The sequence below is a fragment of the Orcinus orca genome, chromosome 3 (assembly GCF_937001465.1).
Source record: "Orcinus orca chromosome 3, mOrcOrc1.1, whole genome shotgun sequence".
NCBI classification, from domain to species: domain Eukaryota; kingdom Metazoa; phylum Chordata; class Mammalia; order Artiodactyla; family Delphinidae; genus Orcinus; species Orcinus orca.
The window spans coordinates 109,987,071-110,011,599 of record NC_064561.1 but is presented as its reverse complement, the minus strand read 5'-3'; the positions used below and the strand labels follow the sequence as shown (position 1 = coordinate 110,011,599).

The following is a 24,529-nucleotide window of genomic DNA, read 5'->3' as shown; positions in this document are numbered from 1 at the left end:
GACAACCATGATCTAGAAATTAAAATTTAGGCTCTTTTTAGAATAATGTCAAATTATGATTATTTGCAAGTGTGCTATATAGCTGAATGGGCAAGATTAATACCATATATATTTAAATTTGGAGTCAATGAGAGTTTGTTTTTTTTTTTAGAACTATAAACTAACTTAACTAATTAACTGGGTAAAATGTTCCCTCAAGATATGTGTTGTGAAGGCAACTGCACAGTGGTAAGAAAATTTCCATTTAAATACTTTTAATCTCCAATGTTTACAATACATTTTCTAAATTAAATCAGTGCATTTTTTATTCATTGTGTTTGTGGTTAGATATTAAGGGGGCTTCGTTATCCCTCCAACAGCACATTCTGTAGCACTGAAAGATTAACACTAAAGGCAAAGTAGAATTCATTCATACTGTAAGATGACCTCATTAAGTACTTTTCTATTTCAGAGAGTGTTACAGACAAAATACAACTGGCTGATAAAACTGTAACTTAGTATTCCTTTCAATTTATTGAAAACTAGTGGAATCTCTAATACGGTAGCTCATTTTAAGGATGGGACAAGAAAATAAAATGATCATTTTAATAAGAATTATTTCATAATTTCACGGAATCATAAAAGTTAAGAATTACGGCCTACCACTTACTTACATGCCTATCCATTTTACAGACAAAAAACTGAGCCACAGAGGTATAAAATGACTTGTTCAATATTTCTCATTGGTCATTGTAGCAATTTCATTAGTTGAAATTTCAGTTCTCACAAAGGCATGAACACTAATACACCATATATTACATGTGCTTTATAAATTTTTTTTTTAACATCTTTATTGGAGTATAATTGCTTTACAATGGTGTGTTAGTTTCTGCTTTATAACAAAGTGAATCAGCTATACATATACATATGTTCCCATATCTCTTCTTTCTTGCATCTCCCTCCCTCCCACCCTCTCTATTCCACCCCTCTAGGTGGTCAACAAAGCACCAAGTTTATCTCCCTTTGCTATGCAGCTGCTTCCCACTAGCTAGCTATTTTACACTTGGTAGTGTATATAAGTCCATGCCACTCTCTCACTTCGTCCCAGCTTACCCTTCCGCCTCCCCGTGCCCTCAAGTCCATTCTCTACATCTGCATCTTTATTCCTGTCCTGCCCCGAGGTTCTTCAGAACAATTTTTTTGTTTTTTTAGATTCCATACATATGTATTAGCATACGGTATTTGTTTTTCTCTTTCTGACTTACATCACTCTGTATGACAGACTATAGGTCTATCCACCTCACTCCAAATAACTCAGTTTTGTTTCTTTTTATTGCTGAGTAATATTCCATTGTATATGTGTGTCACATCTTCTTTATCCATTGATCTGTTGATGGACACTTAGGTTGCTTCCATATCCTGGTTATTGTAAATAGAGCTGCAATGAACATTGTGGTACATGACGCTTTTTGAATTATGGTTTTCTCAGGGTATATACCCAGTAGTGAGATGGCTGGGTCATATGGTGGTTCTATTTTCAGTTTTGTAAGGAACCTCCATAGTGGCTGCATCAATATACATTCCCACCAACAATGCAAGAGAGTTCCCTTTACTCCACACCCTCTCCAGCCATTTATTGCTTGTATTTTTTGATGATGGCCATTCTGACCGGTGTGAGGTGATACGTCATGGTAGTTTTGATTTGCATTTCTCTAATGACTAGTGATGTTGAGCATCTTTTCATGTGTTTGTTGGCAATCTGTACATCTTCTTTGGAGAAATGTCTATTTAGGTTTCTGCCCATTTTGGATTGGGTTGTTTGTTTTATTGATATTGAGCTGCATGAGTTGCTGGTATATTCTGGAGATTAATCCTTTGTCAGTTGCTTCGTTGGCAAATATTTTCTCCCATTCTGAGGGTTGTCTTTTCATCTTATTTATAGTTTCCTTTGCTGTGCAAAAGCTTTGAAGTTTCATTAGGTCCCATTTGTTTATTTTTGTTTTCATTTTCATTTCTCCATGAAGTGGGTCAAAAAGGAACTTGCTGTGATTTTTGTCACAGAGTGTTCTTCTTATGTTTTCCTATAAGAGTTTTACAGTGTCAGGCCTTACATTTAGGTCTTTAATCCATTTTGAGTTTATTTTTGTGTATGGTGTTACGGAGTGTTATAATTTCATTCTTTTACATGTAGCTGTCCAGTTTTCCCAGCACCACTTATTGAAGAGGCTGTCTTTTCTCCATTGTATACTCTTGCCTCCTTTATCAAAGATAAGGTGACCATATATACATGGGTTTATCTCTGGGCTTTCTATCCTGTTCCACTGATCTATATTTCTGTTTTTGTGCCAGTACCATACTGTCTTGATTACTGTATCTTTGTACTATAGTCTGAAGTCTGGGAGCCTGATTCCTCCAGTTCTGTTTTTCTTTCTCAAGATTGCTTCGGCTATTTTATGTCTTTTGTGTTTCCAAACGAATTGTGAAATTTTTTGTTCTAGTTCTGGGAAAAATGCCATTGGTAATTTGATAGGGATTGCAGTGAATCTGTAGATTGCTTCAGGTAGTATAGTCATTTTCACAATGTTGATTCTTCCAATCCAAGAACATGGTATATCTCTCCATCTCTTTGTATCATCTTTAATTTCTTTCATCAGTGTCTTATAGTTTTCTGCATACAGGTCTTTTGTCTCCTTAGGTAGGTTTATTCCTAGGTATTTTATTCTTTTTGTTGCAATGGTGAATGGGAGTGTTTCCTTAATTTCTCTTTCAGATTTTTCATCATTAGAGTATAGGAATGCAAGAGATTTCTGTGCATTAATTTTGTATCTTGCTACTTTACCAAATTCAATGATTAGCTCTAATAGTTTTCTGGTAGCATCTTTATGATTCTCTATGTATAGTATCATGTCATCTACAAATAGTGACAGCTTTACTTCTTCTTTTCTGATTTGGATTCCTTTTATTTCTTTTTCTTCTCTGATTGCTGTGGCTAAAACTTCCATAATTATGTTGAATAACAGCAGTGAGAGTGGGCAACCTTGTCTTGTTCCTGATCTTAGTGGAAATCATTTCAGTTTCTCATCACTGAGAATGATGTTTGCTGTGGGCTTGTCATATATGGCCTTTATTATGTTGAGGTAGGTTCTCTCTACGCCTACTTTCTGGAGAGTTTGTATCATAAATGGGTGTTGAGTTCTGTCAAAAGCTTTTTCTGCATCTATTTAGATTACCATATGATTTCTGTCCTTCAGTTTGTTAATATGGTGCATCACGTTGATTGATTTGGTATATTGAAGAATCCTTGCAACCCTGGGATAAACCCCACTTGATCATGGTGTATGATCCTTTTAATGTGCTGTTGGATTCTGTTTGCTAGTATTCTGTTGAGGATATTTGCATCTATGTTCATTAGTGATATTGGCCCGTAGTTTTCTGTTTTTGTGACATCTTTGTCTGGTTTTGAATAAAGGTGATGGTGGCCTCGTAGAATGAGTTTGGAAGTGTTGCACCCTCTGCTCTATTCTGGAAGGGTTTGAGAAAGATACGTGTTAGCTCTTCTCTAAATGTTTGATAGAATTTGCCTGTGAAGCCATTTGGTCGTGGGCTTTTGTTTGTTGGAAGATTTTTAATCAGTTTCAATTTCAGTGCTTGTGATTGGTCTGTTTATATTTTCTATTTCTTCCCGGTTCAGTCGCGGAAGACTGTAGTTTTCTAAGAATTGGTCCATTTCTTCCAGGTTGTCCATTTTATTGGCATATAGTTGTTTATAGTAATCTCTTATGATCCTTTGTTCTGCACTGTTCATTGTTACTTTTCCTTTGTAATTCTGTTGATTTGAGTCTTCTCCCTTTTCTTCTTGATGAGTCTGGGTAATGGTTTATCAATTTTATCTTCTCAAACAACCAGCTTTTAGTTTCACTGATCTTTGCTATTGTTTCCTTCATTTCTTTTTCAGTTATTTTTGATCTGATCTTTATGATTTCTTCTGCTAACTTTTGGGGATTTTTGCTCTTTTTTCTCTAACTGCTTTAGGTGTAAGGTTAGGTTGTTTATTTGAGATGTTTCTTGTTTCTTGAGGTAGGACTGTATTGGTGTAAATTTCCCTCTTACAACTGCTTTTGATGCATCCCATAGGTTTTGGGTCGTCGTGTTTTCATTGTCATTTGTTTCTAGGTATTTTTTGATTTCCTCTTTGATTTCTTCAGTGATCTCTTGGTTATTTAGTAGTGTATTCTTTAGCCTCCATGTGTTTGTATCTTTTACAGATTTTTTTCCTGTAATTGATACCTAGTCTCATAGCGTTGTGGTCAGAAAAGATACTTGATACGATTTCAATTTTCTTAAGTTACCAAGGCTTGATTTGTGACCCAAGATATGATCTATCCTGGAGAATGTTCTGTGAGCACTTGAGAAGAAAGTGTATTCTGTTGTTTTTGGATGGAATGTCCTATAAATATCAATTAAGTCCATCTTGTTTAATGTGTCATTTAAAGCTTGTGTTTCCTTATTTATTTTCATTTTGGATGACCTGTCCATTGGTGAAAGTGGGGTGTTAAAGTCCCCTACTATGATTGTGTTACTGTTGATTTCCTCTTTAGTGGCTGTTAGCATTTGCCTTATGTATTGATGTGCTGCTATGTTGGGTGCATAAATATTTACAATTGTTTTATCTTCTTCTTGGATTGATCCCTTGATCATTATGTAGTGTCCTTCTTTGTCTTTGTAATAGTCTTTATTTTAAAGTCTATTTTGTCTGATATGAGAATTGCTACTCCAGCTTTCTTCTGATTTCCATTTGCATGGAATATCTTTTTCCATCCCCTCACTTTCAGTCTGTATGTGTCCCTAGGTCTGAAATAAGTCTCTTGTAGACAGCATATGTACGGGTCTTGTTTTTGTAACCATTCAGTGAGTCTGTGTCTTTTGGTTGAAGCATTTAATCCATTTACATTTAAGGTAATTATCGATATGTATGTTCCTATTACCATTTTCTTAATTGTTTTGGTTTGTTTTTGTAGGTCTTTTCCTTCTCTTGTGTTTCCTGCCTAGAGAAGTTCCTTTAGCATTTGTTGTAAAGCTGGTTTCATGGTGCTAAATTCTCTTAGCTTTTGCTTGTCTGTAAAGGTTTTAATTTCTCAGTCGAATCTGAATGAGATTTTTTCTGGGTAGAGTAATCTTGGTTGTAGGTTTTTCCCTTTCATCACTTTAAATATGTCCTTATACACCCTTCTGGCTTGCAGAGTTTCTGCTGAAAGATCAGCTGTTAACCTTATGGGGATTCCCTTGTATGTTATTTGTTTCTCTTCCTTTACTGCTTTTAATATTTTTTCTCCATATTTAATTTTTGATAGTTTGATTAATATGTGTCTTGGCATTTTTCTCCTTGGATTTATGCTATATGGCTCTCTGTGCTTCCTGAACTTGATTGACTATTTCCTTTCCCATATTAGGGAACTTTTCAACTATAATCTCTTCAAATATTTTCTCAGTCCCTTTCTTTTTCTCTTCTTCTTCTGGGACCCCTATAATTCAAATGTTGGTGCGTTTAATGTTGTCCCAGAGGTCTCTGAGACTGTCCTCAATTCTTTTATTCTTTTTTCTTTATTCTGCTCTGTGGTGGTTATTTCCACTATTTTATCTTCCAGTTCACTTATCCATTTTTCCACCTCAGTTATTCTGCTATTGATTTCTTCCAGAGAATTTTTAATTTCATTTATTGTGTTGTTCATCATTGTTTGTTTGCTCTTTAGTTCTTCTAGTTACTTGTTAAACTTTTCTTGTATTTTCTCCATTCTATATCCAAGATTTTGTAACATCTTTACTATCATTACTCTGAATTCTTTTTCAGGTAGACTGCCTATTTCCTCTTCATTTGTTTGGTCCTGTGGGTTTTTACTTTGCTCCTTCATCTGCTGCATGTTTCTCTGTCTTCTCATTTTGCTTAACTTACTGTATTTGGGGTCTCCTTTTCGCCAGCTGCAGGTGCGTAGATCCTGTTGTTTTTGGTGTCTGCCCCCAGTGGGTAAGGTTGGTTGACTGGGTTGTGCAGGCCTCCTGATGGAGTGGACTGGTGCCTGTGTTCTGGTGCATGAGGTTGGATCTTGTCTTTCTGGTGGGCAGGACTGTATCCGGTGGTGAGTTTTGGGGTGTCTGTGAACTTATTCTGATTTTAGGCAGCCTCTCTGCTAATGGGTGGGGCTGTGTTCCTGTCTTAATAGTCGTTTGGCATGGGGTGTCCAGCACTGGAGCTTGCTGGTCGTTGAGTGAAGCTGGGTCTTAGCGTTGAGATGGAGATCTCTGAGAGAGCTCTTGCCGATTGATATTATGAGGGACCCGGAGGTCTCTGGTGGTCCAATGTCCTGAACTCGGCTCTCCCACCTCAGAGACTCAGGCTTGACACCAACTGGAGCACCAAGACCCTATTGGGAAGTCTGAGGTCTTCTGCCAGCCTTCAGTAGGTGCTCTGTAGGGTTGTTCCACAATGAGATGTATTTTTGATGTATTTGTGGGGAGGAAGGTGATCTCCACATCTTACTCCTCTGCCATCTTCAAGGTCCTACTATAAATCTTTAAAGTGACTTTAACTACTTCACTGCTTGATTCTCATTACAACTCAATGGAGTAGACAGGTCCTAGGAGACCTCTTATATTTCTTCCTCTTCTTTAACCCTTACCTAATCAGTTAGCATATCCTGCCCACTGGTCATTCTAACAACTTAACTGCTTCTAAAATCCACTGTCTAGTTCAATTGCCTAGGAAGTAAAATTAAGCACATATGCACTGGGAAATGATAGCATAAAAAGACTGATGGTGAGACATGCAACAGTCAAACAGATATATTATAAAGCTAAATGATCATAACTATTTGCCTGCTTGCAAATGTAAAATAATTGTTCTTGGAAAAGAAACTCTATAATGTAAAAATTATCATCTCTGTAACCCAATATTATTTTAATAAAAATAGAGATGGGGGAAGGGAGTGGAAGAGGAGATGAGATTGACTGTGGTGGTGGCAGTAGAAAAGAGCTAAATTCCTAACCTTAAACTGATGAGTGGGGTAGGGTGAGGACAGAAGAATAAAGTGAGGACTATTACTATGTTGAGGCACAGCCAGATATTAAATGTACAATGAAATCTCAAAAATTACATCAGAATGGCAGTGGCAAGTATAGCCACACCTTTGAAGGGAATAGAACAATACCCAGAAAGAAAGGCAATAATGTAAGAATTCAATCTATGTTAAAGGTGACACTTCAAATCAGTAGGAAAAGGTGGATTATTTTAAAAATAAAGTTCAGACAACTGATTAACTATTTGGAAAGATTTACGTGAGATATATCCACATAGTAAACATATGATGAATGTGATGCCAGAGGAATGGATGTATGGCTGATCAGGATAATTCATACAACTACTTTCAGAAGTAATTTGTTAACCCAGTGAAGTTAACCCAGTAATTCTACTCTTAAGTATAGAATCTAGAGATATTTTTTACATATGAATACCAGGAACAATATAAGAAACACAATACAAATTTCTACTGGACAAAACACTTAAATATCACTCGAGAAAAGTTTCATCTTTTGAATAAAGAGGGTCAGGATAATTATCAAAATGGAAAAAATGAAAATAGATAAAAATGAAAAAAATGAAACTGGATTCAGCTTACTCCAAACATAAAAATCAATTCCTGATAGAACATGAACTTAAATGTAAAAGGAAAAATTCTAATGCACATGAAAGAAAATATAGGGGAATATATTTGTGACCTCAGAGTAGGTAAGGACTTTCTAAGCAAGACGTTAAAGGGTAAACCATACAGAAAAAAAAAAAAAGCTGATAAATTTTAGTATATTTAAATTAAGAATATTCTCAAGAGATAGCAATCAAGTGAAAAGACAAACCAAAGAGTGGAGCAGTGGTTTGTAATATGTAAATAACACCTACAAATCAATAAGAAAAGGTAAAGAAACAATAACAAAATGGACATAACAGGCTATTCACAAATGAAGAAACTGAGATGGCCAATTAAAATTGAAAAGATATACAATCTCATTAGTAATAAAGGTAATGCAAATTAAAACCACAACAGGATACCATATAATATTCTTCAGATTAGCAAAACTTTAAAAGTCAGATAATACAAACATCTGAGAATGATGTGAAGCAGGAGGAATGGATGTATGGCTGATCAGGATAATTCATACAACTACTTCCAGAAGTTATTTGTTAACCCAGTGAAGTTAACCCAGTAATTCTACTCTTAAATACAGACTCTAGAGATATTTTTACATATGAGCACCAGGAACAATATCAGAATGTTCATTAGAAGCTCAAAATAGCAAGAACTAGAAAACACACCAGCAATGTCCATTGATAGTAAAGCAGATAAGTAAATAAATACCATACAGAAGTAAGAATGAATTATTACTAAACATACATATTGGTGTTGTGCAAAAAAAGCAAACACCAGAAAGCAAATAAATGTAATGTAAATGAAAGAAAAAAACCCCAAACAACAGGGCTTCCCTTGTGGCGCAGTGCTTGAGAGTCCGCCTGCTGATGCAGGGGACATGGGTTCGTGCTCCGGTCCGGGAGAATCCCACATGCTGCAGAGTGGCTGGACCCATGAGCCATGGCCCTAAGCCTGCTCATCCGGAGCCTCTGCTCCGCAGCGGGAGAGGCCACAACGGTGAGAGGCCCGTGTACCGCAAAACAAACAAAGAAACAAAAAAAAACAAACAATACAATAAATATATTATTTAGGAAAGCAAATATAGTTAGTAAATTAGGATGAAAAGAACAGGAACATTAACACAAAGTCATACTTCTGAAGTGGGGAGACAGGGATGTGACTGGAGGAGCCACAGGAGAGTTTTCTAAGGTACTGTTAAGATTCTTAAGTTGGATAGATACTCTGGTGCTCATTTTATTATTTTTAAACCTCACATATTTGTTGTATATTTCAGAATACAACATTTAAAGTAGTCAAATGTTAATAAAACCATAAAAAGACTAGATGGAAATAAAAGTGAACACTAGTGCAGTGCCTGACAGATACCAGATACTATGCTAAATATTCACTTTTATTTTCTTAGTCACATGTTGTCAACTCAATTAGATAAGAATTTTGTAATATTACGTTAAACTGAACACCATAAACAGCTGAGCTCCAGTTCTGGTCCAAGATATACAATAAGCAACTAAACAAAAATCACTGTATCTGCTTTGAAAATCAACATATGCTTTAGGGATTACTTTTTATAAATTAATAAGTTTATTTCTAGTGTTAAACTTCCTAGCCTAACCACTTTCCCCTGCACTCAAACACACATACTCTTTCTTGCTTCTGTGCCTTTGTTTACATAATTTCTTCTGTTGTGAACACCCTTCTCCCTCTTCCCTCTACTTACTTCCCTCAACTGCTACTGTCCTCCTTTAGTTCTGATAACTTAAGACACATTTCCGGTATCACCTCATCCAGGAAACTGTCCCTGGATCTTCCACTGTCACCCTCTAACTGGATTATGTCCCATCTGTGTCTCCAACCCAAGTACTATCTGGAATCTAGCACACTCCTCTATCATTGTGTCCACACAGTTATTATTGAGTTCCTACGGGAAGGGTCATTTCTTATTGATCTTCATATCCTACGTGCCTAGCATAGTGTTGTTCAACAAATATTTGATGAACTGTGTAAGAACTTATTGGCTGAGGTACTTTTTTTTTTATTTTTTAACTTCTCTGGAAAATCATTTGATTAGCATGCTAACAATTGAACGATAAACTTATCAGGGATAGTTGCTTGAGTTTGATGTAGATTGTTTTTGGCAATGAAATACAAGTTCACCAATCTGCTCAGAGGCTACTGTTTAGTGCTGATGCTATATTTAGTCACATACTGGATCTCAGCCTCTTCTGACTCTATTCCCAAACAAAACCAGCCACCTTTAAGCCTATTTAATCTACTAATGCACATAAGGCAACACAAAACAAAATTATAGATAGTACTCAAATCACCAGATTTATAATATAGTTATAAAATTCTTCTCATTTAGAAAGAGACACACTCTTTTGATCCCATACATTCTATTTAGAGGTGACAGAACTTGGAACTAATGCATATTAGAACATTTGAAAGACAAGCTAACTAAACACATCTTGGCCAATATTCTTAACCTTAAAATTAAATGTTATGATCTATCACTTCTCTCATTTTAAAATTTGCCACATAATAAAATATTCAATGGTATTCTTGCCAGAGCATATTTACAAACAGAAATTCATTCAAACGTGTCAAGTGTTTGAGCTACTGTCTGCAGTGTCCTTGTTAAGAAGTACACAAGTTACACCAGGTTTCCTTGGCAACAGTTAGTCTCATGACTGAAATGGTAACAGTCGCGACTCTATCAGCACAGCAGCGTCAACAATGAATTTCCTGGTAAGTCTTAAGCACCTTGACCTGGAAGGTCTGGGCAACACGCCACAATCTCAACTTACTCCCTTCAGTACAAAAATGATCCAGAGATTCTAGTGTAAAGTAAGTGATAATTCTATCACAGACAACCTTGCTAAAGAGATTTTATGAAGAAATAAACTAAATATAAGCCTTTCTAGTAAATAATTAGATGTCTACATTGGACAGTAAACATGTAACCTCAATTATTTCCTTAATTTGGAAAAGTGCTGAAGATTGCACTAAATACAATTTACCAGGTGGGAGAAAGGAGGCTGTGATTACCTTGGCTTGTGTTAGTATGCACATGTTTGTTTCTGCACTGGCACGGGGCAGGCGGAGAGAGGGGAGGGGTGGGAGGGCCAGGAAGAGTTTTACAAAGGAGGGAACATTGAAGTTAGGTATTAACAGATACAGGACAAGTACCTTGTGAAGAATGCTTTAGAATGTGAATAGAGTCCTGTAAAATGTCCAATAATATTAGATACCTCTCTACAATGTTCCACTTTTAAGTGTTCAATTGACATTATGAAAAAAGTAGTTCATTTCACATGTCTAAAAATGACCATTATAAGGTAACTGGGTAATCTTTCTGGCCTAATTTTGAGAATTATATTAGCATATTAATTTAGGATATTTTAGTGTAACTGCTTTATTTTTTCCCCCTGGAAGTAAGGGCCTGCAGAGATCAGTCCAGAATATCCAGTTCCTACCTCTCACCTCTGACCAGTAAGAAGGGAGATGCCCCTTGCCACAGAGGCTTCAGCTCTGGAGAAAGCAGTATCTTGGGCAACTGCTGAACTAAAGACAGGCAGACCATCCTCCTTATGTAGGGCAAGGTGAATCTGGGGGTGAAGCCAAGCAAGGACAAAAATTCCTCAGAATGTGTGTGCGAACAGAGCCTGGCATAACTAATTGGACTAATAGGGTCATTTCAGTGGCTCTATTATAGGGTTACTCTGGTCTCATGAGTGTGCTCTGAACTACACAAGGCAGTAAACCAGAAGACTACTCAACAGAGAGAGGAACTATTCTTAGACCTTTAAATACAGCATTTTTTTATTACTAATTTTTCAAAACTTTTGAAATATTTCAGGTCAACAGGCAACCGTTTGCTGCATACTTTTAGCCCAATGGTTGCTATTGCTATCCAAACTATTAACAAGATTTAATACCACATATATATGACACATTTCTTGTTATTTAAGTACATTATAAAATATTTTAAAATACATTTTTTAAATATTTTAAAATATTTTCAGTTTTTCATAGTCTTAAAAGAAATACTTATTTTCTCTAATCTGGTCACTAGGTTCCATTTTATGGGTTTCTCTATAAGAATGTCAGTTTGTCATAAGATTTATCACTCACTCCTTCATTTAACTACCATTCGGGTACCCATCATGAGCCAGACACTGTGGATACAAAGATGAATAAGACAAGCTGAATACCTAATTAAGTGCAAGACACAAGAACATAAGCAGGGACTTCCCTGGTGGTCCAGTGGTAAAGAATCCACCTTCCAATGCAGGGGACAGGGGTTCGATCCCTGATCAGGGAACTAAGATCCCACACGCCACGTGGTAACTAAGCCCACGTGCCACAGCTACTGAGCCCACGCACCTCAACTACAGAGCCTGCCTGCTGCAAACTACAGAGCCCACGTGTTTTGGAGGCTGAGCATCATAACTACAGAGCTCACGTGCTCTGGAGCCCGTGCGTCACAACTAGAGAAGAGAAAACCCGCACGCCACAGCTAGAGAGAAGGCCATGTACCTCAACGAAGAGCCCTTGTGCTGCAGCGAAAGATCCCGTATGACTCAACAAAGATTCTGCAGCCAAAGACCCGACTCAGCCAAAGATAAATAAGTAAATAAATCTTAAAAAAAAAGAACATAAGCAAATAATTCAAAATATAGTGAAAAGTGGGCTAATTGAGGATAAAATGAGACACATACACAAAGTGTGTAGTGTATAGTAAGCTCTCAGAACAGGGTATCATATACAATAAATTACTGACAAGACAATCCCCACCAGAATATAACAATCCAAATGAAACAATGAATTTCCACCTATAGATTCAAGCACCAAATATTTACTCAGTGCCTACTTTGTGCTAGGCTGTGTGTGCTAAGCACATGGGGAACATCAATGACAAAACAAAGATAACAGCCTTCTTGGAGCTTATATTCTAACCGGAGAGACAGACACTAAACAATATTTAATGGATAAGTAAATTATATGATCGGTTAGAAGGGAGTAAGTGTTAAAGAAAAAGGAAAAAGGAGAGGTGGGTAAGGGGAATGGGGGAGGGGTAGGTAGGCCTGTAATTTTAACAAGGATGGTCAACGAATACCTTATTGAGATGATACTGGAGAAAATACTTAAAGGAGTTCAGGAAGTTAGCCATACATATAGCTGGGGGCAGAACACTGTAGGTAGAAAAACAGCCAATGCAAAGACTCCAAGGCAGGAGCATGCTAGGCTAGAATGGAAAAAGTGAAGAGAGAGGAGCAGGAAATGAGATCAGAAAGGTAAGGAGAGGACAGTACTCCTACGGCCATTGTCTAAGTAAAGCCAAATCTCAAAATAAAATCATTTAGTCCATTTATTCATCTAATAACTTTATTGAGCATTATGTATGTTCAAGGCAATTTGTGAGGTGCTACAGGGTAAAAAAGATGATTAACTCAGAATCTTTATTCTAATGAAGTTTAAAAATATTCCCACATAGGGTATGACTTACATCAAACTTTTTCTAGTAGAAAGTAAAGTCAAGGTCATGAGGAAAGGGGAGTGTAAAGAAGGAAGGCATGTATATGGAGATGAGCACAGTTATTTTAGAATTAGAATGGAACCTCCTCAGAAACTCTCCTACTTAAACTACCTTAGGTGAGATGTTCCATTAGTGAACAATAATTTGCAATAGAGAAGGACCTTCAAAGGCTCCCCTGAAGATTAATTTGTTCATCACTTTAATCCGTTTTGAAGAAAGCTGCTTATTTAGATCTTTTTCCAAAAATAACTATTTGAACCCACGTAAGAAGGAACTAACAAATGTCAATAATTTAATTAGCAATTAAAAAAATGTGAAAACCTAAATAGAAATTTTTAAAAAATGAAAACTGCTTATCATAAATTTCATATTGTATTTCCTAAAGAACAAAACACATATGTGTTTTATGATCTATAAATCTTTATTAAAAGGTTAGGTGCATTATTATTGAATTGCATTATTTCTTCTAAATAATGAATGAAGGTACCACAGATATAAAGTAAACATACCACAGACCATTCGGTGGAGGGAGGGAAAGAAAAGAAGGAAAGATTAGTTAAGGGATATTAAATGCTTCTGGCAGGTTTTAAATTCTCCTTATATGTTTACTTAGCTTCATTTGAGCTAAAAGTAGGGAAAAGACCATTTTGGCGTCAAGAACAAATACTACTGCATTACTGAAAATTGGAACATTACAGTTATCAGAATGAGTCAGAAATATCTACCTAATTAATTCCTTTAAAGCACCAAAATTCTGAAGTGGTATCATGTTTATAACTTATATGTAAAAGAATTTATATAAACAATTTGTAAAAAAATTAAGGTTCTCACTGCAATAATAAATTGTATTTAATAAAGAAAATGTATAAAATAGTTCTCAAACTTTAATATTCAATGTAGTCTATAACTGAATCTCTAAGTATCTGAGTTTTATTACCAAGGATGTATTAATAGTTGTAAAAGAACCCTTGGATTCCCCATCAAAAAATGTTTTTTCCTTTTCTTATACTTTTATAATGCAACACATGAAATGCTTCAAAATATTTACTACAATCCGCCTAATATCCAAGTTGCTTATGAATATTTCAGCCTCCCTACTGGATTGTGAGTGAGCCCCTGGAGAATAGGGATTCCGGCTTTTCCATCTCTATATCTCACAAAGGGCTAGACCAAGCATGATGTTTTATAAATTGTGCTCAACTGAATCGAAATGTGAAGAGATCCATTCCAAGCTGTGCCACTCTACAGGATAGATACTTTCCAGTTTCAAGACACATTTAATATCTTGATATGCTATCCTGGCTAATTTCATGTGCCTCGAGTACAAATTATATGTTTTATTCTCCACCCATATTTTATCTTTAACATCTACCACTTGGGACATGAAACAAAATCAATGAAGATGTGCTAACAGAATGCAACCTATAACGGCCACTGTACTTTTATCATACTATTAGTTATTTCAGTTACCTTGAAAATGCCAAAAGAAATTTTTTTAACTTCTTTATTGGAGTATAATTGCTTTACAATGGTGTGTTAGTTTCTGCTTTACAACAAAGTGAATCAGCTATACATATACATATATCCCCTTACCTCCTCCCTCTTGCGACTCCCTCCCACCCTCCCTATCCCACCCCTCTAGGTGGTCACAAAGCACTGAGCTGATCTCCCTGTGCTATGCGGCTGCATCCCACTAGCTATTTATTTTACATTTGGTAGTATATATATGTCCATGCCACTCTCTCACTTAGTCCGAGCTTACCCTTCCCCCTCCCGGTGTCCTAAAGTCCACTATCTATGTCTGAGCCTTTATTCCTGTCCTGCGCCTAGGTTTTTCAGAACCTTTTTTTCTTGTTTGTTAGATTCCATATATATGTGTTAGCATATGGTATTTATTTTGCTCATTCTGACTTACATCACTCTGTATGACAGACTCTAGGTCCATCCACCTCACTACAAATAATTTCATTTTTTATGGCTGAGTAATATTCCATTGTATACATGTGCCACAGCTTCTTTATCGATGGACACAGGTTGCTTCCATGTCCTGGCTATTGTAAATAGAGCTGCAATGAATATTGTGGTACATGATGATTTTTAAATTATGGTTTTCTCAGCCTATATGCCCATAATGGGATTGCTTGGTCGTATGGTAGTTCTATTTTTAGTTTTTTAAGAAACTTCCATACTGTTCTCCATTGTGGCTGTATGAATTTACATTCCCACCAACAGTGCAAGAGGGTTCCCTTTTCTCCACACCCTTTCCAGCATTTATTGCTTGTAGATTTTTTGATGATGGCCATTCTGACTGGTGTGAGGTGATACCTCATGGTAGTTTTTTTTTTGTTTTTTGCGGTACACAGGCCTCTCACTGTTGTGGCCTCTCCCATTGCAGAGCACAGGCTCCGGACGCACAGGCTCAGTGGCCATGGCTCACGGGCCCAGCCACTTCGCGGCATGTGGGATCGTCCCGGACCAGGGCACGAACCCATGTCCCCTGCATCGGCAGGCGGACTCTCAACCACTGCGCCACCAGGGAAGTCCCTCATGGTAGTTTTGATTTGCATTTCTCTAATGATTAGTGATGTTGAGCATCTTCTCATGCGTTTCTTGGCAATGTGTATATCTTCTTTGGAGAAATGTCTATTTAGGTCTTCTGCCCATTTTTGGATTAGGATGTTTGTTTTATTGACATTAGGCTGCACAAGTTGCTTGTGTATTTTGGAGATTAATCCTTTGTCAGTTGCTTCATTTGCAAATATTTTCTCCCATTCTGAGGGTTGTCTTTTCGTCTTATTTATGGATTCCTTTGCTGTGCAAAAGCATTTAAGTTTCATTACGTCCCATTTGTTAATTTTTATTTCCATTTCTCGAGGAGGTGGGTCAAAAGGATCTTGCTGTGACTTGTGTCATAGAGTATTCTGCCTATGTTTTCCTCTAAGAGTTTTAGAGTGTCTGGCCTTACATTTAGGTCTTGAATCCATTTTGAGTTTATTTTTGTGTATGGTGTTAGGGAGTGTTCTAATTTCATTCTTTTACATGTAGCTGTCCAGTTTTCCCAGCACCACTTATTGAAGAGACTGTCTTTTCTCCATTGTATATTCTTGCCTCCTTTATCAAAGATAAGGTGACCATATATACGTGGGTTTATCTCTGGGCTTTCTACCCAGTTCCATTGACCTATATTTCTGTTTTTGTGACAGTACCATACTGCCTTGATTACTGTAACTTTGTAGTATAGTCTGAAGTCTGGGAGCCTGATTCCTCCAGCTCTGTTTTTCTTTCTCAAGATTGCTTTGGCTATTTGATGTTTTTTGTGTTTCCATACCAGTTGTGAAATTTTTTGTTCTAGCTCTGTGAAAAATGTCTGTGGTAGTTTGATAGGGATTGCATTGAATCTGTAGATTGCTTTGGGTAGTATAGTCATTTTCACAATGTTGATTCTTCCAATCCAAGAACATGGTATATCTCTCCATCTCTCTGTAACATCTTTAATTTCTTTCATCAGTGTCTTATAGTTTTCTGCATACAGGCCTTTTGTCTCCTTAGGTAGGTTTATTCCTAGGTATTTTATTCTTTTTGTTGCAATGGTGAATGGGAGTGTTTCCTTAATTTCTCTTTCAGATTTTTCATCATTAGTGTATAGGAATGCAAGAGATTTCTGTGCATTAATTTGTATTCTGCTACTTTACCAAATTCATTGATTACCTCTAGTAGTTTTCTGGTAGCATCTTTAGGATTATCTACGTATAGTATCATGTCATCTGCAAACAATGACAGCTTTATTTCTTCTTTTCTGATTTGGATTCCTTTTATTTCTTTTTCTTTTCTGATTGCTGTGGATAAAACTTCCAATACTATGTTGAATAACAGTGGTGAGAGTGGACAACCTTGTCTTCTTCCTGATCTTAGACGAAATGGTTTCCGTTTTTCACAGTTGAGAACGATGTTGCCTGTGGGTTTGTCATATATAGCCTTCATTATGTTGAGGTAGGTTCTCTCTATGCCTACTTTCTGGAGGGTTTTTATCATAAATGGGTGTTGAATTTTGTCAAAAGCTTTTTCTGCATCTATTGAGATGATCATATGGTTTTTCTCCTTCAGTTTGTTAATATATTTTATCACATTGATTGATGTGCATATATTGAAGAATCCTTGCATTCCTATAAACCCACTTGATCATCATGTATGATCCTTTTAATATGCTGTTGGATTCTGTTTGCTAGTATTTTGTTGAGGATTTTTGCATCTATGTTCATCAGTGATATTGGCTTGTAGTTTTCCTTCTTTGTGACATCTTTGTATGGTTTGGTATCAGGGTGATGGTGGCCTCATAGAAAGAGTTCGGGAGTGTTCCTTTTCTGCTATATTTTGGAAGGGTTTGAGAAGGATACGTGTTAGCTCTTCTCTAAATGTTTGATAGAATTTGCCTGTGAAGCCATCTGGTCCTGGGTTTCTGTTGATTGGAAGATTTTTAATCACAGTTTCAATTTCAGTGCTTGTGATTGGTCTATTTATATTTTCTATTTCTTCCTGGTTCAGTCTCAGAAGACTGTAGTTTTCTAAGAATTGGACCATTTCTTCCAGGTTGCCCATTTTATTGGCATATAGTTGCTTATAGTAATCTCTTATGATCCTTTGTATTCCTGCAGTGTCAGTTGTTACTTCTCCTTTTCATTTGTAATTCTGTTGATTTGAGTCTTCTCCCTTTTTTTCTTGATGAGTCTGGCTAATGGTTTATCTATTTTGTTTATCTTCTCAAAAACCAGCTTTTAGTTTTATTGATTTTTGCTATAGTTTTTATTTCTTTTTCATTTATTTCTGATATGATACTTATGATTTCTTTCCTTCTGCTAGCTTTGGGGTCTTTTTTCTTCTTTCTCTAATTGCTTTAGGTGTAACGTTAGGTTGTTTATTTGAGATGTTTCTTGTTTCTTGAGGTAGGGTTGTATTGCTATAAACTTCCCTCTTGAAACTGCTTTTGCTGCCTCCCATACATTTCGGGTCATCATGTTTTCACTGTCATTTGTTTTTAGGTATTTTTTGATTTCCTTTTTGATTTCTTCAGTGATGTCTTGGTTATTTAGTAGTGTATTCTTGAGCCTACATGTGTTTGTACTTTTTACAGATTTTTTCCTGTAATTGATAGCTAGTCTCACAGCGTTGTGGTCAGAAAAGATACTTGATACGATTTCAATTTTCTTAAATTTACCTAGGCTTGACTTGTGATCCAAGATATGATCTATCCTGGAGAATGTTCCATGAGCACTCAAGAAGAAAGTGTATTCTGTTGTTTTTGGATGGAATGTCCCCTAAATGTCAGTTAAGTCCATCTTGTTTAATGTATCATTTAAAGCTTGTGTTTCCTTATTTATTTTCATTTTGGATGACCTGTCCATTGGTGAAAGTGGGGTGTTAAAGTCCCCTACTATGATTGTGTTACTGTCAATTTCCCCTTTTATGGCTGTTAGCATTTGCCTTATGTATTGAGGTGCTCCTATGTTCCAAAGGAGTTTTAAAAGTAAAAGTAATTATGCAAACATTTAGACCACTTAGGGGCTAACATCTCTATTTAATCCAGTCATTTAGTCATTACTTCCTAGATTTACCATCTAAGTTTACCATCTAGAGAACAACATCTTCTTAATAATATAACATCCAGAACTGAAGGGAATTCAAACCTGGTCTCAATCTGCTTTGGCAAATGAAAGAACACAACTGACTACAATGATGTGTAGGTAAAGAAATCAACATTTTTTTTTTAATTAATTAATTTATTTATTTTTGGCTGTGTTGTGCCTTCATTTCTGTGCGAGGGCTTTCTCTAGTTGCGGCGAGCAGGGTCCACTCCTCATCACGGTGTGCGAGCCTCTCACTATCGCGGTCTCTCTTGTTGCGGAGCACAGGCTCCAGACACGCAGGCTCAGTAGTTGTGGCTCACAGGCCCAGCCGCTCTGCGGCATGTGGGATCCTCCCAGACCAGGGCTCGGACCCATGTCCCCCGCACTGGCAGGCAGACTCTCAACCACTGCGCCACCAAGGAAGCCCAAGAAATAAACATTTATTGAGGGGTTACTAGTTGCTAAACAGTAGGCAGGTGGTCTTTATATAATTTGTGGGATCAAATATGGGGTAAAATGTAAGGAAAAGAATGAACCTACACATCACCTCTACTAGGGCTATCCCATAAGACGACATAGTCTACACACTGTACAACTCTAGGTGGTGCCAGGTAATAATTACATCCCCTTAGATTTGTGCAATGAGGCAGCCTTGTCTCATATCATATTTCATCCATCTAAGATACCATCAGTTCTAAAAGGTACCACTGTTTTATATACAATTAAGAGGAAAAAAATGTCACCAAATAATCCATGATATGCCATTAATTTTTAAGATGCATCCCAAATTCAGGGATGTTAATACATGATAAAAGGTTTTAAAATCAATGAAAAAAGATGATAATCCAAGCAATCTTCAATTGACTGAGCTATATGCACAAATAATAGCCTTTCTTTGATGGCATAATTATATGAGCACTCTGAACAAGAATTCTGAGGGAAGTTTTTTCACTCTCCTGTGTGAAAATGAAACAAAGAACATTCAGAGTGAATGAAGTATAGTTAACATCATAATTCAAATATAACGCACCAAGCTTTTCAAAATTATATTCTTCCTCTTAGATCTTAAAATCGACTATGTTAGGAATACTGTTTTCAACTAACTTCTGGGTTTAAATCTAAATTACTTAATGATCACTTACCCCTTCCCCTGCCTAATAATCTACACACAAACACACAAATTCTTTTCTTCTTCCCCAACTCCCTCAACTCTATCAGCTACTGAGACAAAAGCCAGAGAAGCCACGTCCAAATATGAATAGAGGGGGAAAACCTGGTTCTAATATGAAAATTTCAATAACTGGAATGGTAAATAGAAAGCCAAGGTTCCAATGCCAGCTTTGTCACTAATAATAGTACAATCTAGATAGTACAACGCATATAATAGTACAACGCATATAATCTCTCTTAATCTCAGTTTTCTCATCTATATTTAACAATAAACTAGTTAGATTTGGTACGTCTCTAAAAACTACCTAACAAGTTTCAAGTATTACCTTTCGGCATATATAATCTGGTAGAATCCTTGCCCTATAAGTAATGTTCTTCCTAAATGTACTCTTTATATAAAACAGTAAACAAATGTAGGCTAAATGGTTTGTAAACACTCCTTTTAATATGTAAAGAATATGCCTCACTGTCAAAAATTTAGAACAGTAACACTGTAAGAAAACTGAGTTCCTCTTCTCAATAATATGAGTAAAACAGATTTTGGTTTGTGTGCCAGATTTACTTAATTTAGCAGTGTAAAATCCGAATTCTAATGTTAAACTTTTATATAATGATTTGAAGTTTTTTAAAAAAAATTTATTAATCCATTACATAGTTCTGGAAATTACTGGAGTTATTATAATCACTCTGGTAGAAACAAGAAACTTTGGCCAAGAATATTTAACAGATTTTCTAAATAAAAAATAGTGACTGTTAATAAATGGCAAATTATCTTAGAATTTTAAAATATAATAGTATCCTGAATGACAGAGTCCTATAATCTTTCTCCTAATCACCTCCTGAGGAAGAGAGGATTTTTCTAAAATTTCACAGAGAAATAGCAAATTGGACACACAGTAAGCTAAGCTAAAGATTTTAGGAAAAGAAATTCAGGTATAAGAACCATTTTTAAGACAAACAGAAATCAGTAAAGTCTTGGTAGATGACCATTAAGATTAATATTCAAGGTTAATTTTATCTTTGTTTTCAAGGGTTCCCTAAATAAATCACTGATTAAATTTATAATCTATTATTTTTCAAGAAAAATAATCAAGGCTTTCCTTTAGTATTAAATTAATGAAAATCACACTGAGAATAAAGTTAACATGAGTATGAAGAAATTGATACATAGGGTATTTTAATTTCATGCTCCAAACAAGTAAATCTTAACATCCAATTTTAATACTTTACAAATGCACATACATAATTCAAATTGAAATGAGAGAAGCCTAAAATGGATATATTCAAGTCACTCAGTAAACACGTTACATTGCTCAGCTATGTTACACATGAGAGATACATACAGAAGTGCTTAGATCCATTGACAAAGCCAGAGTGTGAATAAGTGAATACTGGGATTGGCTAAAACGCCAAAGGGAGGTGGGGGAGCAACATGCTGATTGGCTTTAAACAGGCAAACTTACCTAAAGACAAGCTGAAATCAGGATAGGGATAAAAAACAGATCACCGTCAGTAAATAAAGCACTTTTGAGTCAGCTATACCAGCTGAATCAGGCTCTCCCTCATCCTCACCTGCAATAAATCTAAACTCCTTTGCTGTCACGCAACTCACAGATCGCAGATGGGCAGTTTTGGACTTAGAGAAAAATAATGTGTAAGGCGGAGTAAAGATGGCGTACTAGGAGGACGTGGAATTCACACCTCCTCACAACTAGGGCACCTACCACAGACACCTATGGGAAGAACCCCAGCAACTGGGTAGGATGTGGGGCGTGCGGGCAGTGAAGGGGGAGGACAAGTGGAGGCGGGACGGGACTGGCGCCCATGAGGGGTGGCTGGGAGAGGGGAAGGGATCCCATGCCTGAAGGGGGAAACTGGGGGACCACTGGGCAGACAGAGGATCGAAAGGGAGTGTGGCCAGGTTTCCCCTGCCCACTTGGGCCCCGGGGAGCCTGCTGAGATCCCAGGCCTGATCCTCTGCCCACCGAGGCCCCCTCCAGCCACGCGGGTCCTGAGGGAGTGGGAGGGAGGGGAGGGGGAGCAAAAGTAAAGGCCGGACCTCCAAGATGGGCACCCCTGAGGGGTGGCTGGGGAAGGGGAGGAGTTTTTACACCCAGTGGGACCCACCCATGGTTAGGGGTCCAGCAGCAACAGGGGAGACCCTCGGGGAGACGGTGGGGGAGGGGCGCAAAGGAACTGAAGGGAACATAGCCAGAGCTTATCCTGTCCACTTAGGCACCAGGAGCCTCTTGGGCTCCCAGGCCTAAGCCTCTGCCCTCAGAGCCTCCCTGCTGCTACACAGAGCCCAAGCCCCGCCCCTACACCCCCACCCAGGGCCCTACCTCTACACTAGGAGACCACCTCCAACATGCTGGGCCTAAACCCCACCCACACACCCTCACTAAGGGCCTTACCTCCAAACTCCAGAACCCCACACTCCAGAGGCCCTCCTTTCCACATGCTGCCTTTCCCCTTCCACGCAGGTCCTAAGCAGAGGCCCTGTCCAGTGCTTGAATGTCGCCCTGCCTAGGCCCCACCCCCAAGGGCTTCCGCTGGATGCATAGGTCCTGAGCCTAGGCCCCGCCCCACGCTCAAACGTCACCCCCCAATCCACCTAGGTCCTGTCCCACCCTAAACCCCGCCCCTGCCTAAGTTCCACCCCCTGCCTAAACTCTGCCTCCATAGCCAAGGCTTTTTTTTTTTTTTCTTTCCGTTTTTCCTCTTTTAGATTGGGGTTCTATTTTACCTTGTTGATTCATTGTTGTTGATTCTTATACATTTTTAGTTTTCCTAAAATCTTTTTTATAATTTTATTTTATTCTTTATACTTTGCTATTGTTCTCTCCTTTTGGTTTGTTTCCCCCCACCCCTTCTTTTTCTGTCATGGTTTTATTTTACCTTGTTACAGTTGTTTCAATTATAGTTTTTGTTTGTTTGTTTGTTTGTTTGTTTTGCGGTATGTGGGCCTCTCACTGCTGTGGCCTCTCCCGTTGAGGAGTACAGGCTCCAGACACGCAGGCTCAGCAGCCATGGTTCAGGGGCCCAGCCACTCCACAGCATGTGGGATCTTCCTGGACCGGGGCACGAACCTGTGTCCCCTGCATCAGCAGGCGGACTCAACCACTGCGCCACCAGGGAAGCCCTCAATTATAATTTTTCCTAATATAATTTTTAATCTTTCTAATTTTATTTTGTTTTTATTCTTTGATATTGTACTGCTTGCTTGCTTGCTTCCTTCCTTCCTTCCTTCCTCCCTCGCTCCCTCCTTTCCTTCCTTCTTAACTGCATCACAAAGCTTGCAGGATCTTGGTTCCCAGGCCAGAGGCTGGGCCTGAGCTCCTGTGCTGGGAGCTCTGAGTCCAAACTGCTGGACTAACAGAGAATCTCAGACCCCAGCGAATATCAACAGGAGTGAGGCCTCCCAGACGTCATCTCAGCACAAGACCAGGCTCTATCTAACTGCTTGCAAACTCCAGTGCTGGCCATTTCAGGCCAAACAAGCAATAAGACAGGAATACAGCAGCACACATCAAAAAAGAAAAAAAGAAACGACAAAAAAATATGTTACAGACGAAGGAGCAAGGTAAAAACCTACAAGACCAAATAAATGAAGATGAAATAGGTAACCCACCTGAAAAAGAATTCAGAGTAATGACAGTAAAGATGATCGAAAAATCTCGGAAAGAGAATGGAGAAAATACAAGAAGCATATAACAAGGATCCAGAAGAACTAAAAAGCACACAAACACTGATAAACACCACAATTACTAAACTTAAAAATACTCTGGAAGGAATCAATAACAGAATAACTGAGGCAGAAAAACGGATAAGTCAGATGGAAGATAAAATGGTGGAAATAACTGCCGGGGAGCAGAATAAAGAAAAAAGAATGAAAAGAATCAAGGACAGTCTCAGAGACCTCTGGGACATATTAAACAAACCAACATTTGAATTGTAGGGGTCCCAGAAGAAGAAGAGAAAAACAAGGGGAATAAGAAAATATTTGAAGAGATTATAGTTGAAAACTTCCCTAATATGGGAGAGGAAATAGTTAATCAAGCCCAGGAAGAGCAGAGAGTACCATACAGGATAAATCCAAGGAGAAACACGCCAAGACACATATTAATCAAACTATCAAACATTAAATACAAGGAAAAAATATTAAAAGCAGCAAGGGAAAAGCAACAAATAACATACAAAGGAATCCCCATAAGGCTGACAGCTGATCTTTCATCAGAAACTCTGCAGGCCAGAAGGCAGTGGCAGGACATACGGAAAGTGATGAAAGGGAAAACGCTACAATCAAGATTACTCTACCCAGCAAGGATCTCATTCAGATTTGACAGAGAAATTAAAATATTTAGAGATAATGAAACGTTAAGAGAATTCAGCACCACCAAACTAGCTTTACAACAAAAGCTAAAGGAACTTCTCTAGGCAGGAAACACAAGAGAAGGAAAATACCTACAAAAACAAAGCAAAACTATTAAGAAAATGGTAATAGGAACATACACATTGATAATTAT

General features: G+C 37.5%; 2 protein-coding genes across 11 annotated transcripts in view; both read right to left on the bottom strand.

The window, feature by feature from the left end:
• Window positions 1-24,529, bottom strand: part of FAM172A (family with sequence similarity 172 member A) — a 428,090-nt gene that overhangs the window by 212,903 nt on the left and 190,658 nt on the right. The window lies entirely within an intron of this gene.
• POU5F2 (POU domain class 5, transcription factor 2) overlaps window positions 1-24,529 on the bottom strand; it is a 142,498-nt gene that overhangs the window by 114,691 nt on the left and 3,278 nt on the right. The gene's annotated exons all lie outside the window — the stretch shown is intronic.